This window comes from Alexandromys fortis, unplaced genomic scaffold (assembly GCF_014885135.2).
Source record: "Alexandromys fortis isolate MF-2015 unplaced genomic scaffold, M_Fortis_MF-2015_v1.1 scaffold_1, whole genome shotgun sequence".
In the NCBI taxonomy this organism is placed as follows: Eukaryota; Metazoa; Chordata; class Mammalia; order Rodentia; family Cricetidae; genus Alexandromys; species Alexandromys fortis.
Window position 1 is genome coordinate 1268485 of NW_026067927.1, and position 17715 is coordinate 1286199.

A 17715-nucleotide genomic window follows, 5' to 3' on the forward strand; every position below is an offset into this window, starting at 1 on the left:
ATTCTGTCATAGTCAGAGGCTCCCCTAGATACCCCTTCCCCCACCCTCATACCAAGTTAAGCTTGAAGGTCCGGGGCAAGCCAACGGCAAAACTGTGGCCTTGTGTCCCAGATGGCTGGAACCAGTGACTCACAGGGCAATGTGTGCTCTTCCTGAGATAAGGGGTAGCACCCCCAATTCCAGGGTGCCATCCTCTACCGCTGTGTAAGCTGGCCCCATCTGGACCCCACCTTTTGCTGCCCCGAGCCTCCCAGGTATCTAGCAGTGCCTGACACTGGTGGGCTGAAAGCAAGCGCTTTCTGCTTCTAGAATTCTCTGTCTTCCTGCCACCTGCAGGTCCATGGACGCTTCACACCAGAAAAGCATTGTGAGGATGAAGGGAGCATTCTGCCCCAGCTGAACTTCTTTGAGGACACATCTCCTGACTCTCCCTGTCTCCGAAAGCTCCTAATACCAGAAGCAAGCTGGGTCTCTCTGAGCATGCCAGCCTATCCAAAGAAGAAACTCGGGTGAGGGGGTGCTGGAGGGCTGGAGGGCTGGAGGTCTAGGTGAGTTTTTTTCGAGGTCTGGCTCCTCCAGCCGGGATGTAGGGCTCACGCTGTCGGGTTCTGTAGGTTGCAGCCTTCCCATCTGGGAGCTCTGGTTGTCTCTCTTTCTAATCTCAGTTTAATTGCTGTGGTCAATTTGCCCTGCACTTAATAACCCACAGCTTGGCGTATGGTTTAATATGGTTGACACACACGTTGCTTTAAATGTCAGCACTGGCTGGACCTGGGGACTTGGCAGGCTCCCTGGGCGAGATGGCAGCAGAGCGGCGTCATCTGCTCCGTGTCTGGGCTGCTGGTATGTTGGCTGAAGTTTCTTTTGGCTTGGAGACCCAAGCCACTGCCCAGGCTGAGCCACTGGCTGGGACATGCCATCTCCTGCCTGGATCATGGACTGCACAGCCAGGATCTACTCTTTTCTTCCTGCCTCCCAACCAGCAGTCCATGGGGAAAAAGGGTGCCCACAAGGGGGCCCCTAGCTTCTCTAGGAAGCGTGCTGAGTCCGGGCCTCACCATGGGCCGGAAGCTCCAGGACTTGTTGTAAGCTGGTCCTCAGTGTGTGTTTGTGACCAAAACCCTAGGGGTAGCCGGTGGGTAAATGTCACACTCTGGTTGAGGGACTGTGGCAACAGTCATAATGACAGCTGTGCCACAGTGGTTTGCCTGCCTCTTCCTATGGTCCACTCAGCCGGAAAGTAACGCGCTTTCTGACCATCCACTAATTTTCCTCACCTGCTTCAGAGGGACCGAATGGTCTGAGCGAGTGACTGTCTGAGTGGTTTCAGCTCCTTGGGGCTTTCTGCAGGAACTGCATTTCCATGCATAGGACAAAGGCCCCCAGAAGAGCTATTGACCATGGATGTCCCTGGCACCCTGGTAGGTAGAGACCTTGATTCAAACTGGACTGGGACTCATGTGTCCTGCAGAATAGGAATTTGAGACGAAACAGTCATGGAGGAGTCTGTGGGTGCCCCAGTTGGAGCAGCCATTTGCCCCATAGACACAATGGCAGTTGATTCGGCTTGCAAAGTGGGGATCAGTAGGAGACGGACAGAAACCTCCCCTCCAGGAAGGAGGGACAGAGGGCCACTCCACCCTAGATATCTTTCTGGTTTCTTTTCAGGCCATCCATAAGAAAGAATATTTTCCTGCCTTAGGCTTCTCTGAGGCAATGAAGCCTTAGGGCTCATCCCTCCTTTTCATCAAAACGGTTTGGATTGGCTGTGCCCCTTTCATCTGGGAAAGATGCCCTGAGCAGTGACCAGTGATGACACGCTTGGGTCAGAGCTGGCGGGGCTGACAGTGACCCACCCTACGCTGTGTTGATGATTTCTGGATGTCTTAGTTTCTTTTCCTGTTGCTGGGACGATTTCAAAAAATCTGTAATAAAAAGCAGCGTAAGGAAGAAAGGGTTTATTTCAGCCCACAGATCAAGGTTGAGTCCATCATGGTGGGGAGGTCAAGGCAATGAGCTTGACGCAGGAAGCTAGATGACATCCATGGTAAGAAGCGAATAGACACATGTATGGTGGTGCCCATCTCATTTCCTCCTCTTTTAAAATTTCTGTATGTATTTATTCTTATAATTACTTATTTAGTGTGTGTGTGCACGTGTGTGTGTGAAAGCACACATTTTGAACACTAAAGGGGTGACCATGGTGTCTGTGGAGGTCAAAGGACGTCTTGCAAGAGTTTGTTCTCTACTTCCCACCATGAGGGCTCTGGGGATTGGGATTGAACTCAGGCTGTAAGGCATGGCAGCAAGTGCCTTTACCCACCAAGTCAACTCACCTGCCTGCCTTTCTCTCCTCTTCTACAGACCTGATCTCTGGCCTAAGGAATGCTGTCACCCACAGTGGGCAGGTTTTCCCATATCAGTATACAGGTACAAGTAAACTTCTCACCGACCTACTCACAGGCCAGCCCAATCCATACAGTCCGCAGTTGAGACTCATGTCCCAGGTGATCCAGTCCTGACAAGTGACAGCTCAAGTTGACCATCACCCTGGGAGGTGTAGTTATTGGATGGGGTCTGTTAAGGCTCGTGTGGCTTTGAGGGTGTGGCTTTGAGGATTTGTTCCCAGATCTGAGACGTCCAGTGACCACTTCGCTTTGGTTTGGACCCCAGATCAGGTGACAAAACCCTTTCTCCAGCTGTTTCACACACTCAAACTGTCCTGAAGCTCCCGAGGGTGAGCTTGGGCATGCCCTCTCCCAGGGCATTGTCCCTGGGATGCCCCTGGGAGGTGTGGCCACCTCACTCCATCCTGGAGACGGCTTACCTTTAGTTAGCTTCTCCATCCATACCACTTCATGAAAATGTCTTCATGTTAGCTTATTCTTTTCAGAAGAAAAAAAATGAAAGCAAGAAGAATAAATATACATACATAACACGAATGCACTTTGGATTCCGCCTTTAGGTCCACTCAGTTGTAAAATGTGTGTTCAGAGTTTTTCTGATGGAGGGGGGACTCCCAAGGGAAGTGTTTCAGGTCACACATAACATCAGTGGCTCTGTCTACACTCCCTTCTCCCCTCCACCCAAGAACAAGCAAGAATGCCACTTCCCAGGGAACTGAGGTAGATAGAGTTCTTGCTGGAGTCGGTGGGTAAGGCCCACTTGTTCAGGGCTATGTAGAGGGTGGTGGTGTCCACAAAGCTCCGGTCAGGTCGCGCTGTTCACAGGCCTTGTGTGGAGATGGGCAAGCAGGTGAGGACTGATCCACTGGCCTGGGGTTGTTGCTTTGAACTGGGCTTATGGTTTGGCTCAGTAGAGACTTGAGTGCAAGGCAGAAGCTTAACATTGCCTGAAAATCTGCCTTAACCTTGGAGGATAACAAGCCTGGGGCGTGAACACAGCTTTTGGACACTAGCAGAGGGCAGTGACCTGCTTCTATACTTCTTTCTCCCGGTTCCCAGTAATCGGAGATCTACCCAGGGCTTTCCTCTCCTCTAGTCACCAGGCGAGCAGCTCTACAGGAAGGCTGCTTTCATCAATGTATAGACAGACACTCACGCTCAAGTAGAGCAAAGCCAGAAAGCTGGGGCGTGCTCAAATCTGCCCCCAGAACACTTGGGAGGCATGGGCAGAGGCAGGGGGTGCAAACGTTTGAAGCTAGCCTGGGCCACATAGCAAGACTCTGTCTCAAAATCAAATCAAATAGAAAAGAAGGAAGGAAAAAAGAGAGGAAGAGAGGAAGGGAGAAGGGAGAGAGAGAAGGTAAGGGAGGAAGTGGGAAGGAGGGAAGGAAAAAGGGAAAGAGATGGAATGAAGGTCTGGAGGACTCTGAAGTTTATCTATCCCTCACATCCCTGCTCCCACCTAGAGAGCCAGCCAGAGCGGGAGGCCGTCCCTCCCAGGAAGCAGCCCGGTATCCCCTGTCGTTTGCCGAGTGAGGCCCAATGTGGAATTCTGGCCGTTATGAGATGGTCCTTGAGTAGTGTGTGACACGGGCTGTTTCCACACCATTCACAGACACCTAAGTAAACAGACTCAGTGTACACACCGCTGCCATGATTGCTCGAGTCTCCCCGCGAGAGGAAAGTTTTTCCAAGTGAATTGACTGAACTCTAATAAGGAAACAGCGGAACACAGAAAATGCAAAACCGGTGAACGAAGCTTACTGCTGTAAGTTAGAGAGTGCGGCTCTGAGGCTCTTGGGCTTTGAATGAACTGAGCATGAATGTGACTTTCCGTTCTCAGACTTATTTTCCTTTTCCATAGATGAGAACTCTGTAGGATTCAAGGTCCATAACCTCAGTGTGTGCTTGGTCAGACTGTAGGCAGAGGTGGGGCATGCTGGGACGATCCAAGGCGCGTATGTATGTCTTGCTAGGAGTCGCTGGGAAAGGCGGGGAAGACATTTTTGGGTGGGAGGCACCAGGGAGAGCTTGGACCTGGAACTGGGAGTTCTCGGTGCTTAATTCCTCTGGGAACCTACCCAGAAGTCTGGGCCTCCCAAGTAATGAGATACAAATCCATTTAATTGAACATGGTTCTTAATTGCCAGAATTACCTGTAACATTAGCTTCTTTCACAGCTGTGCCCTCTCTTGGGGCTGGTGCCAGTTCTCTGAGGTGCATTGGGTCCGGGGAGCCCAGCCCTGATGAGTTGGGCCGTCAGCCTAAGAGCTCATTCTGTAATGAGATTCTGTAACCAGAAAGAGGTGGCCAGGGCCAAGAGGGGAGCCCACACTGTGGTGTCAATGGCCTCTCAACTTGAATGCCCTCTCTTCCCAGGAGCGTCCTACCTGTTTCTACCAGTCAGTCTAGCCTCTTCCTCGGGAAGTCTGCCCTGATTGAAATGCTGGAGAAATTAGGATTTTGTTGGAACCAGAAGACAAGAAGCCAGGACCACCGCCAGTGTTCCTATTAGAATTCTACCACAATGCATCAAAGTACAACCAAGAAGGTCACAATATCACCAAGGTTTTTAGTGACCGGAAGGGGCAGGCCATGATCCAAATCCAGAGGAAGCTGAAGAAGCGTCGGGCCTGTACCTGTGCCTAAGATGGCCTGACCTCAGTGACTAGCACAAAACAATGAAAACACTCACGGAGGGAATAGAATTCAGTGGGAGTGTGTTTCTCTGGCATGGGTGACAGGTTCAGCCTCAAGCAACACACACACACATGCACACACTATCAAATGAAAGACAATAATAATTCAGATTCATTAACTACCAAGGAAATGCAACAAAAAAATGACGTGCTTACCCCTCAGCATGCAACTGGGTTTAATGTTTGATGGTTTAACATTGCATATTGTAGGGAACATACTTACTTCTATTTATCTTTTCGTTGGTGTAAAGGGTTGAAATGGGCCTTAGACATATCAGGCGACTGCTCCACCGCTGAGCTTTGTCCCTCATCCCAGGCGTGCTCCTCCTTTCTTGTTCCGGTGAAGAGAAATTAGATTGAGAAAACCTGGCAAGAACTTTAAAATTAAAAGTGAAATTGGTCAAGTGATTCCACCTCTAGCCATCTTGAACATGAATCCAGGCCAGTCCACAAAGATGCTCCTGATAGCTCCTGATGCTCTCTCTAATAGGCAGTGGGAACAGCCTAGCGAGAAAGAATTAAACAGTGTACAGTGTCAGGACAGCCGTTGTCTGCTGGGGTAGCTATCACCTGTAGGATTTAGTTTAGGTTCCTGGTCCCCTCATGTTGGCATGGACTCTCAGTTATGATTAAGGGTTATACAATGACTATTGCCAGTTCCAACAGACTTGAAGTCGACTATCAGACACACTTCTAGGTGTTTTTGAGGGGATTTATAGAGAGGTTTGACCAAAAAGAGGGTCCTACCATGAATGTGGATGGCATCATCTTTGTGCCTTTGATTCTAGACCGAATAATGAGAAAAGGAGCGAGTATCAGTATTCAGGCTGGAAGTCACGCCCCCCGTATCTTCCTTCATGTCTCTCTTGGGCTCTGGCAGCTAGGTGGTTCACAGTTGTGGGTCTGTCCCATGGGGGGCATTCCTTGGTCTCGGACTCTTGTTTCCTGTGTTACGTCTCTTGATAAGACTTAGTGTAACGATAAGAATATAGTCACTGCGGCTGTTAGCAATGGGAACCCTCGTCTCACCCTCAAGGTTGGAAACAGAAATGGGAAAAGGGGGAAGAGAGTGTGCTGCCATTTGGGTCACGGAGTCAGGGTGGGAAGAAGACGTGAGCAGAGACAGAAGCAGAGAGGGGAAGGCAGAACGCTGCAGGCTCCCTTCAGGCACACACAAAATAACAATGTCCATTTACGGTGCTGCTGGTGGGCAGAGCTGTGAGAGGCAGGGATTCCCGTCATCTGTTCTCTGCACGCGGTACCCAGAGTCCAGCTCTCCACAGATCTTTATCTTCAGCTTGTTGGACATCACGTGTAAACATCTTACGACCCGGAAACAGAGCTCAAGTCAGCCGTAAGTGGAAATCACTGGTTCTGTGGAAAATGCGGGGCTTTAGGACACGGGCACAGGTGAAGCCGAGCCTCTTGGAATGGTCCTTAAAGATGGGGTTCAAAGCACCGCCGGGCCAAGGTGGAGTGGCTGGCAAACAAAGAAGCTGAAAATTGGCACCGGGCACCGACAATGGCCACCAAGGCACTGAGAGCCTCTCAAGGAAGAACTCAGTCCATTGGAGTGTCTCTCATCAGCCTGCTGTTCACCGGAGCATTTCGGGAATGCTCTCGTGATCTCACAGGGTTATCAGCCAGGAGCGTATTGTTCTTTTCCAGCACTCGAGCAAGCACACACTTGACAGCCGAGATGATGTAAATACCAGACACATGGGTTCTGGGGCAATTTTACTTCAATTTTTCAAAATAAAGATATAAATTAAGCTCTTCTGACTTATTAGCATGAGTTTTTGTTAATTAATTAAGGGAGGAAACCCCAGACTTTACTTAAGTGTTTTAACTTTTTAAAATGTTTCCATGGAAACCTTTGGTGAGGTACCGCTGTTTCTGAAGCCTCATCCTGGCCATGCCCAAGCACTACAGATGTTTTTATGAAGAACTGACTAGTATTGAGACGGTCTTGGTATGCAGTCCTGGCTGGCTTTGAACTCCAGATCTTTCTCTTTCAGTCCACAGAATGGCTGAATTGTAGACATGTGTGGTAGCATCTACCGAGGGACTGATGTTCAGACAAACCTGTAAACATCAGGATTTCCCAATGGACAAGAGATAAAGGAAGGAGTCGGCAGAGGGCACAGCATAAGCAAAAGTGTAGAGATCTGGACCGGGGAGGTGACTCTGGGGCACAGGTCAGCTGAGCTCACTCAGCCTGGGAGCCTCAGTGAGAGGTTCGTGCTTCACCCAGAGGCAGAAGACAAGTTATCAGCAGGGAAACAAGATGTGATCCAGCTGTTGGAACTATCGTTCCTGCAGCGTTCATGGCAGCGGTCTGTGTGTGACACCAGCCCCGTGTAGAGGAGTTGAAGCTACACTGTCGCAGCTGATAACAGCTAAAGCTGGGGTTTGGGCTCAGGGTTATGTTCTCAAGCAGCGTATCGTTGGTCTCCTTTGCCTGCATCACAATGTTGGAGGATTTTAGTTGCCTTCTAACAGAGGGAAGCCGCTTTAATGTTTGCATTGAAATACACTCATTTGAAAGATAGCTTCATGGCATTATTGCCATTTACAAATCTTATGGTTTTCTCTCACCCCTTTCCAATACAGACATCTAAGGTGGAGGAGGCTTCAGAGAAAGGATCTAGTTATGTAGCCCAAGTAGGCTTTGAACTCACTATACAGCCAGGGTGACCCCAATTTGCTTTCCAAATGGTTAAATCATAGTCGTACATTGCCATCTTGGCACAAGTTTAACTGTAAATACATGTGTCCATGAGAGACTTGCGATCGTGAACTAGGGTCAGATGAGGAGGGGGGAGTCACACTGGAGGGTGGTCACACCCTTTAGAGTTTGGGTCACAGTGTGGTATAGTGACAGGTTTCATGAAAAAGAAGCCTTTGGGACATGCCTGAGGTCTGTGAGGTCACATACCGGGGACAGTCTCCCGTATGCATGGAGTTAAACTCCTAAGTGCTTTGTGGGGTGGGTGCCAGCTGAGAGGGTGCTGGCATGGGTCCAAGGACTCGCTGGCTGGCTTTGGGGAGATAGTAACAAGACCGGTGGCTTAGGAGCCTGGCGCTAGACTAGGAAACTTGTGTTCAGCGCTGGGGAATGGAAATCCACCGCTGAACACAAAGGCCCGGGAGATGGCTATTCCGGGCTTCGTGCAGGGCCCCAATACAGCCTGTAACTCGAACCCTGGAAGCACATTCGGAACGAACGTGACATCAGGATGCTTCACAGCTGTGCCAACAGGTGGATCAGAGACTTGAGTAGGTTTGGGTGCGGTGTGAGGGGTGAGTCAGGGTAGCCGAAGACAGTGGTCTGAGCTCTCTGGCTCCTGCCCCAGACTTTGGCTCCCTGGGCCCTGGTTCTCCATGCCTATCATCCCAGCTCCAAGTCAAGAGACCTTCACTGGCTATTTTTGTTCCATGTGAGAAAGCTTCAAATCGCAGTGGTTTATTGCTCTATCTATCTATCTATCTATCTATCTATCCATCCATCCATCTATCTACCCATGACATAAAGGGGATATCTAGAGCTAGAAATGAAATGTGTAAAAAGTGGGGTTTGTAACTTTAAAAAACACCCCGTCTTTTGACTAGGCACCTCTTTTGTTAAAATGAAACTTTCAGGTTGAGATGAGAACACGAATGTGGAGGAGACAGGGGGTTTACACTTAAGAGGAGGCCCGCAGGATAAAACTGGAAATCCCTCAAACTCAGGCTTTTAGAACAAAGCTTGGTCACGTTCGTTTCAGCCCACCCTCCTCTCCTCCACCACCTGTTATACGGGGCCCAGATTTCCCATCAGTTCCCAGGGCCTCCTGCAGCCTCCTGCCTGCCACCTTGCCATCAATCATTGCTGACAGCCGTCAGAGCACAGCCTGGCAGAAGTATCCAGCCCTCAAGGTGGCCAGCACTGAACCCCGAGCTTTCCCATGTGCCCTACAACATAATCCCAAGAGAGAAGGGGTTGGGGATAGGACTTGGTGCTTTCTGGAATTGGAGTGCAAGTGGGGGGTACCACCAGCCTATTGCAGAATCCTTCCTCCTGTCTCTAGATTTTGGGGGTGCTTCAAAAGATCTTAGAGTCCAAATGAAACCAGGTAATCACGGGGTCAGAGACTGCCAGCCTCAAGAGAAACATGGCCTGTTTTGAAATAGCCACAGCACACTCCCTGAGTGGCCACTAGTGGTAGACTGTGTTAGGAGTTCCATCAAACCTCTGGGCATATTTATACAATTAGCACAGACAGCGAAAGAAAAACAGCGTGGTGGTGACACACCAGCCATGTGTGCGCGGATGAACTTGTTAAAATAAATAAATGGCGTAGGACGCCTGCACTGGTGGAATTGATACAATCGCTTCTTATCAAGATGGATGGATGCTGGGCTAGTGGAGGTCCAGCAGCTGCCGGAAGGGAGTCCAGAAAGAATAAAGGTCATTATCTACCTTCAACCATGATGGCAAATTCCCTTCAGTGCCCATTCAGCTACAACCTGCAGCGCTGGCTTGCTTCGGGCAGGCCAAAGGGGGTAATGCAGGACCTGGGAAGCAGGCTGCCTTCTGCCAGGCAAACCTTTTGTTTTTGTTTTGATTTGGCTTGTTTCTTTCATCAGTACTGAGGTCTGAACTCAACTCTTCACAAATGCTGGGCAAACACCTCCTCTGAGCTACAGCACCCACTGACACCTCTGCCCCCTTCCTTTTTAATTCAAATTTTAATTCTTTTGATAATCTCATACATGAGTACTGTATTTACATCATTTCTACTCCTCCCTCTCCAAGCACCAACTCCTTCCATGTCCCACCTCTTCCTCCTCTAGTTCATGACCCTTTCTTTAATTACGTATACACATAGTAATTATGTATAAATATATGTCCCACTGAATCCATGTAGTGTTGTCATACTTACGTCTGTTTAGGGCTGACAATTTGGGCTCGGATTATCAGGGAACTGGTCCTCGGAGAAGATGGCTCCTCCCACTCTCTTCAGTCATTGGCTGCGTGTAGCTCTTCACTGGGAGTGGAACCTTGTGAAATTTCCCCCATACACTTTGACACATCAACTAACGTAGTCACCACGCAAGTCTTGTCTAGTTAATTATACTTTTGAGCTTTCACTGGTACAGTCTGCTTATCATGTCTAGAATTCTGGTCCTCTGGCTTTTACAGTTTTTCCACCCCTCTTCCGCAGTGTTCCCTGAGCCTGGGGGTTGCACTGTAGATGCGGCAAATGGAGCTGGGTACCCTACTGTAACTCTTGCCTTGCATTCCGGCCAGTTGGGGATCTCTATGATGGTCTCCACCTGCTGTGCCCAGCAGCTTCATGGATGATGGGTGAGAGCTACAGTTTCCTGTAGGTATAAGGACAAGTACTTAGAATGCAGTTGGAAATTACATTGGTTTGGGAAAACAGCAAGTAGTGGCTTCTCCTCTCGGGTCTGTGATTGCTCTAGTCATGGTATTTGGCTAGGTTTACAGTACCAAACATGGTCCCCTTCTATTGAGTGGACCTTAAGTCAATTGGACAGCTATTGGTTGACCAGGGATAAAAGTGCCACTATAATTGGAGCTAGCTTGCCAGGCCGGTCATTGTGATTCACAGACTTATAGCTGGGTAGGTCTATTGATGGACTTTCTGGGTTGGCACCTTGGGGTACTATGAGAGCTTGTCCTCAGGCAGCTAGTCCTCAGGGTGGAGTCTTCTATGTTAGTTCCAGCGTGATTCCTCCAAGGCTCATGTCTAAAGTGTGTGGTGTCTACAGCAATAGGGTTTTACCTTCAAGACCTGGCAGGCATCCAAGGGCAATGGAAGTAGCATATACTGTTTGGGGAATTTCCCGTGCAAAGCACCAGGGTTTTGTTCGATAGTTTGTGGCTCTTGGGAGCACGGGGTAGCTCGACTCTGTGTGCCAGGGCCTGTCATCATGGTGGGGAAACATGTGGCAGAGGACGGCTCTTCCCTTCATAACCAAACAGGAAGCAGGTACCGAGGCAGGAAGCAACCACAGATGACGTACCCCCACATGCTGATTTCTTCCGACTCGGCCTCACCTCTTGAAGTTTTCACAGCCTCCAATGACAGTGCCAGAAGCTGGGGGAGCAATCATTCAAAACATGGGCCTGCAGGGCTTCTGTTAATGTTCAGTCTGGGGTAGTTTGTCCTTGGATTCTGTCTGCCCTCCCCTTCTCTCCCACCGAAGAGATGCTTTAGGTGATCAGAGGCTGTGGCTTCCCGCTCTGTACCACCTCCACACACACTGGGGAGCCCAGAACCAACTGGATGTGCCACGTATGTTTGTTGGGTGAATGAATGAACTTCCTACCCGTCCTGGAAGTCAGCAGGCTGTGAACACACCAGGGCTCTACCTTGCCTGAGTCAGCCGGCTCTGACGTCACTGTAAGCCGGCTCTGACGTCACTCAGCATTTTCGTCTGGATGTAATCATCTGCCTCGGTTCCTGGTGGCTGTTTAATATTCACTCACCCATAAGCTCGTTCAATAAATATTTATTTCTTCAGGGTTTCTTATGTGAGGCAGTTTGCTGGTGATTCCTAATCGGGCTATTTTTTTTTTCCCCTTGTTGAATTTCAGCTGAGGAAGAACAAAGAAATGCCGGCACTTCTCAAGGCAGAACAAACCATCCAACAACCGCAGACCGTGAACGGCAGAACTGGTTTTCTCGGGGCTAATTAGTCCTAGGTCTTTTAATAACTACAGTCCTGGAGAGGCTTCTGAAGGCCTTTTGACTCAAGTAGCAATCCGGAAACTGTAGTCTTCACAGAGCAGCCTCTTCAGGCAGAACAAGGGCTCTGGACTCTGTGTTTTCGATGCTCTGATTTGACTGAGTTTTCTTCTGATAAAAAAAAAAAAAAAAAAAAAAAAAAAAAAAAACTTTAAGGACATTGACGGACACAGGAAGTATGTTTACCGCAAGCGCGATTCTTTCGACAGACTTGGTGACACACAAGAGGTGTCAGAATCAGAAGGCTTCTTTCTGCTCCAGACTCAGAAGGGGAGCTGACATCTTTTATCAAAAAGACAGACAATTCCAATCCCTTGACGATTCTAGATTATGGATCCCAGGAGGCTCGCCTTACACCGCGTCTTATCACCGGAATCAGAGTGGCTGCTGTTTATTTTCCGAACCTCGGCATGGTTTTCAAGGTGTTGCCTGCCAGCGGGGCCTGGGCCGACAGTGACATGTGTTATTGTCACATCGCTAGATCTGAAAGAAAACGCGAGATAAATAAATATCAGTGTCTTCTTGGATCTCCTTTCGCTGTCGTGGGCACCAGAGGTGCAGGCATTTATTAATTCTCTGATCGGCTGTTTCCTGGCCGGGTGCTCCTTTCACCTGATTGGGACAGAGGGAGGGGACAAAGGGACAGAGGTTGGGGAGTCTGGGCCCTAGGCTGAAGCTGGAGGGGTGAGAAGTGGGGGGGGGGCTTTGATAAAGCCCTCTCTGGGAGGTAGAGTGAGCCTGCAGGCCTATCTTACATTCTCCCCAGAAAACGGGTAGGTGACCTTCCAGTGAGGCAGAGCAAGCTCACTCACAGGGAGGCTGTACAGCTAGTTTATGTCAACTTGATACAAACTAGAGTTATCTAAAGGAGGGAAACTCGCTATAGAAAATTCCTTCTTAGCATCCGGCTGTAAGGCGTTTTCTAATTAAGTTGGGGGAGGAGGGCCCCGCCCATTGCGGGTGGTGCTATTTTTGGGCTGGTGGTCCCAGGTTCTATAAGAAAGCAGCCTGAGCAAGCCATGAGGAGCAAGTCCGTAAGCAGCACCCCTCCATGGTCTCTGCTTCAGTTCCTGCCTCCAGGATCCTGCCCTGTTTGAGTTCCTGCCCTGACTTCATCCTTTAATAAACAGTGATTTGTGGACATGTAAACCAAATAAACCCTGTCCACCCTAAGTTGCTTTGGTCATGATGTTTCATTACAGCCATAGCCACCTTCCTTAACACACAGGTAATATGGGTTGAGCCCCCCCGGGACTTGCTTGCCTGCAGGTCTTCGCATCCCCATTTGCGGAACAGGATTCTGAAGCTGCATCTGTCATGGCTCTCCTCGTTCTGATTGCAGTGCCTGGCAGAGTCAGCTGAAGGGAGGAAGGATTGTTTGGCTCATGAGTTCAGTCTGCAGTATTGTTGCTTTGCTCACACACTTGAGCAGAGAGCAGCGTGACAGGAGAAGCCGGAGGACCGAACACAACTGATCACACTCTGGTGGAGCAGGAAGCAGAAACGGCTGTAACCTTCAAAGGTCCACCCCTTGTCTCTCATTTCCACCAGGTAGGCCTGGCCTCTTCCAGCTCCATCAGTTGGAAAGCAGGTATTCAAAGCAGCACCCTGTGGGGCCAGTTCACAGAGAAGCCACGGTGGCAAGCTTCCCCATTCTCCTAGTCTACGGGCCAGTTTTTATGTCCGCTTGGCACAGCCAAAGTCATCTGAAAGGCGAGAACCCCAGTTGAGATGATGCCTCCCTAAGATCAGGCTGTAGAAATGTAAGAAAGGCATTTTCTTAATTAGTGGTTGATGTGGGAAGGCCCAGCCCATTGTAGATGGAGCTATCACTGAGCTGGTGGCCCTGGATTCTATAAAAAAGCAGGCTGAGCAAGCGACAGGGAGCAAGCCAGCAAGCAACTCCCCTCCATGGCCTCTGCATCAGCTCCTGCCTCCAGGTTCCTGTTCTGTTTGAGTTCCTGCCCTGACTTCCTTCAGTGATGAACAGCTATATGGAAGTATGAGCCAAATAAGTCCTTTTCCTCCTCAAGTTGATTTGGTCATAGTGTTGCATCACAACAGTTACCCTAACTAAGACACCTAGGTTGTTGAGGTGGCCCACGCTTTAAGGAGATTGCCTACCTCTTCTGGCTGGCTCCTGGCTCCCACCAGGTGCTGGGCACTCACCTCTCTCATGTTCTTGGTATCACTTCTCTTTCTGCCTTTGACTTCCTTTGGATCTTCTTATCTGGGTATCAGGAGGTGATATCAACACCTATGGACCATAGACCACATCTGGCCTGTAGTGCTACTGAAACACAGCTGTGCCCAGGTGACGCACTTGTCTGAGACTCTTGTGCTGCGGGGGCAGAGGCGAGATGTTGTGACACAAACCCTCCCTATGGCCACAAGTCTAGAAACACTCTCTCTGCCTGGAATAAAGCCGGCTGACTTCTGCTCCAGATGTTCTTCCGGGTCAATGGCACATGGATTCCACTCATTCCTAAAGACCCCGCTTGACTTCTTGATCTGCTCGGTGCCTGGAATGTTAATCAATATCATACTGAAAAAAGATTTCCACGAGCAAATGTGCATGGGAGACCCTACGTGAAAGAAGTGACGGGCATGTTTTTCCTGCTTCAGGACTCCTCAGGGACCTTTATTAAGGTGCATTCTGGGAATCTCCAACAGGGGAGTGGAGAGTGCGTACTCCTCAGTCTTTCTGGGCATTGAAGACCTGGGGCCCTCCTTACCAGATCATTGTGTCCCTCTTGGTGGTGTTCTCAGCTGCCACAGCTTAAGAATACTTGGCATTTTTATCCGCAACCAGAACTTCCGATCTAGAACTCTCCCTGGCTATCACGTACTGCTGTGCATTTCCTTCACGAATGTCTACTAGACATCTCTGCCCAACTGTTCTCCAAATTCACCGGTTCTTCTCTACCCATCAAGCAGAGAACTCGTTCTGATTGGTCGTTACATCCTGCTCCTGACCGGTCACACTCTGTGTCTACTATGTCAACATGTCTGTCCTCTTGGTCTTCAACACCCACACTGTATGAAGCCGCTGTTCACCATTGTGTCATGTCAGTCCAAGTCTGAACCACACTCCCCTCGCCTGGATTCCTCTGACAGCCTCCAGGGGGACTTCCTGCCCTTGCTCTCACCCCTGTGGCTTGCCTTCTGTGCACTGAGATTCCCCTGAAACTCTCACCCAGCCATGTCCTTTCAGGAGAATTGTTGTTCTCCAGGGATGGAGCACTGACTTACCTAGAGTCTTCCAGGCTCTATACGATCAGGCCTCCACCCACCTCTCAGTTCCAGCTCAGCTACTTCAAATCCGTGAGCTCAGGGCCTTTCATGTCATAAACCATCTTACAAGGCTCGCTGCCATTCCGTAGTCTACTCTCTGGCAACTGCCTCATCTTTTCAAGGATTCTTTGATATCTCTTAAGTCTAAACTTCCTGGGTCACCGGGAAGGCCTTTGCCGGACAGCATCACACTCCAGTTTCTTCCCAGTGTTACTCCACTTTTGCGTCTTCATAGATCTTGCTGGAAGCTGACATTACCTTACTTCTCTTTTGCTTCCCTGGTTATTTTGTTTCCCACCATGTGCAAGCTTTGTGGGGGTTAAGGCCAGGCTGGTCCTGCCATTTTCTCTCCTACTACTGGGTACCCACAACTTTACAGCATGGTGTCTATTGGAAAATCACTGCTTGCTGTTGGACTGACTCCTAAGCTTCCTTGCCGAAAGTGCTCTGTGTCCCAGTGTCTTACACTGTTGCTGTGGTAGCAGCATGAGCAATAGCATTTGACATCCACTGGGATGCCTTGTCAGGGCCTTGCTGCAGGCCTGGCCCTCGGTGGCTTCCAGAGAATTCTTCCTGCGAAAAGGAAGAGCTCTCAAAGAGGAACCACGGAAGCTCTACTTCCACAGGTGGGGAAACAATGTCACAGTGATTCACCCTGATGACCAGGAGATTAAGCATCTCTCATAGTTCTGGCTCTGGGAAGGTCAGGGCCCAGGTGCTAGGAGACTCCTGTCTAGGTGTGTTGACGGCATCTTCTCTCTGGGGCATCGCACAGTGAAGGGGTGTAAGTGCTCACGGAGCCTTCTGGAAATACACTGGGGTCCTTAGTCTCACACGTGAGGCTTCATTTTCATGTCTCAACCATTTGTCAGTGACATCACTAGGACCGGTTCCAGAGAAGGAATTGGGGGGTGGAGTGGCAAACATTCAGTCCAGAGCCTGAGTCTCCGTGAAGCCACACTATTTGTCTAGGGTTGTCCTTCTCTTGCGTGGCAGGGCTGCAGGTTCTGAGTTTATGAGCAGGGACAACACCAGACTTTATCTGCTGTGGGTTGGAGGTTGGTATTTGGCTTCTGGGGGTGAACTTTCTGGGCCCAGCTTGAACACAACTCTGACTGGCTTCCGCCTGGGGCCAGGGCTCCATTCACTTCCATGTGCAAAACTTGGAACAACGCTCAGCTGGATCACAGACCGCATCTACGTGGGGCACAACCAAGCACACTTGCGTAGCTCCCTTGCTTGCTTGTCAGCGGGTTCTGCCTAGTGCTGATAAGTGAGTTGTTGTCTGCAAGGCGCTTACTTCCACAGCGCCTGGCCCACAGTGTGCACTGTGTTCTAACTTGTGCTGCAGGAGAAGGTCTTTCTCCAGGATGGAGCTCTGAGCCAAAGGAGGACTGCTCCAGTCTGGCTGAGTCCTTTCCGTGTTGTATAATTCTATTTTAAGGTGTGTGACTTTTGTTCATGTTGCATTTGTTTAACTCTGTGAAGCTGTGGTTCTTTGCCTGTCTAAAACACCTGATGGTCTAATAAAGAGATGACTGGCCAATAGCAAAGCAGGAGCAAGGCTAGGTGGGGCAGGCAGGCAGAGAGTAAATTGGAGGAGAAATGAGGAAGAAGAGGGGCAAGGAGAGAACAAGGATATGAGAACATCAGGAGACAGCCACTCAGCCACAGAGTCAGCCATGGAGAAAGAAGTAAAGAAAGATATACAGAAGTAGAGAAAGATAAAAGCCCAGAGATGAAAGATAGATGAAAGAAAGATAAATTTAAGTTAAGAAAAACTGGTTAGAAATAAACCAAGCTAAGGCCAGGCATTCATAACTGAGAATAAGCCTCCATGTTTGGTTTTTCTGGGAGCCACAGGAATAGAGAGTAGAACAACCACCAACATTCCCGCTTGCTCTCTGAGATGTCTCCTGGTCACAGGTGGCACATATCTGAGGCTGACATTGAGCTGAAGTCTCCTTCTCCCTCAAGGAGGGTCTGGCCTGATTTTAGCGCCTTTTCCAAGACCTGCTAATCTCCTTTTCAGCAGGCAGAGTTCTTGGAACTGACCCGTGGCTCAGAACTTCTGGCGGGCAGTGGCATCTCTCAGATGAGAACATCACCTCGCCTGAGATCTCATGCATACAGCATTCACATGCAACACGCAAAGCTGTCATGTCATCTCAATGTTCATACACGTATCGTTACCGGAAGCTTTGACTTAAGTATATCTCTACCTCCAATAACAATAGTGGCATGAAGTTTTCTTTCAAAATAAATGTATTACAATTAAAAATTACTTGAAATGTCCATGTACCACGCGATCTGCTGATATCACCTGTTGGATCTCAGAGCAGTGAAAATAGATATCCACACATATATTCTTACATATGCTCAGTGGCCATAAACCACTTGAAAGCCCGTCAACAAGGGGACAAAAACCTTCACATACAGACAATAGAAATCTAGGAAGAATAAATATAAGCAGAATGTGAAGGTACACAGGTAACATGGGTGATTTACAAAAATGGGGTAAACATGAAAAAATCAGAAAGCCATGGTTAGCTGGGAGTG

The 17715-nt window shown here is 49.3% G+C and overlaps 1 long non-coding RNA gene across 1 annotated transcript; it reads left to right on the plus strand.

Annotated features, from left to right (window-relative positions):
* Nucleotides 1-340: 340 nt before the first annotated feature.
* LOC126502476 (uncharacterized) lies at nt 341-11975 on the plus strand. Its single transcript, XR_007591964.1, has 3 exons — nt 341-509; nt 4785-4973; nt 11712-11975. It is a non-coding gene; the product is annotated as an uncharacterized lncRNA (long non-coding RNA).
* Nucleotides 11976-17715: the final 5740 nt, after the last annotated feature.